Below are 303 nucleotides of genomic sequence, written 5' to 3'. Positions count from 1 at the left end.
AGATCAGGCAGACGTTCTATCTGACTACTTACAACGTGACAATGGACGTATCGTCTCTATATACTACCACCAACCCCAGACTGAAAACACACAAAACACCATTTTCTCAACTTATAAAGACCTGACTGCAACACTGAGGAAAACAAAGGGAAACAAGTCCACAGGAAAGGACAACATCTCGTATCTCCTACTCAAAGAGCTCCCAATGTAGAAACAAAGGGAACGTACCTGTCCGTTTGAATTCCTTATTATGTCAATTGTGGGAGAGAGAGGGGAGAGAAAGAGGGAGAGAGGGAGAGAGGG

Source organism: Halyomorpha halys, unplaced genomic scaffold (genome assembly GCF_000696795.3).
Source record: "Halyomorpha halys isolate HHAL.00 unplaced genomic scaffold, Hhal_1.1 Scaffold1149.1, whole genome shotgun sequence".
Classification (NCBI taxonomy): domain Eukaryota; kingdom Metazoa; phylum Arthropoda; class Insecta; order Hemiptera; family Pentatomidae; genus Halyomorpha; species Halyomorpha halys.
The sequence above is the reverse complement of the archived record's forward strand: the minus strand, read 5'-3'. Positions refer to the sequence as shown.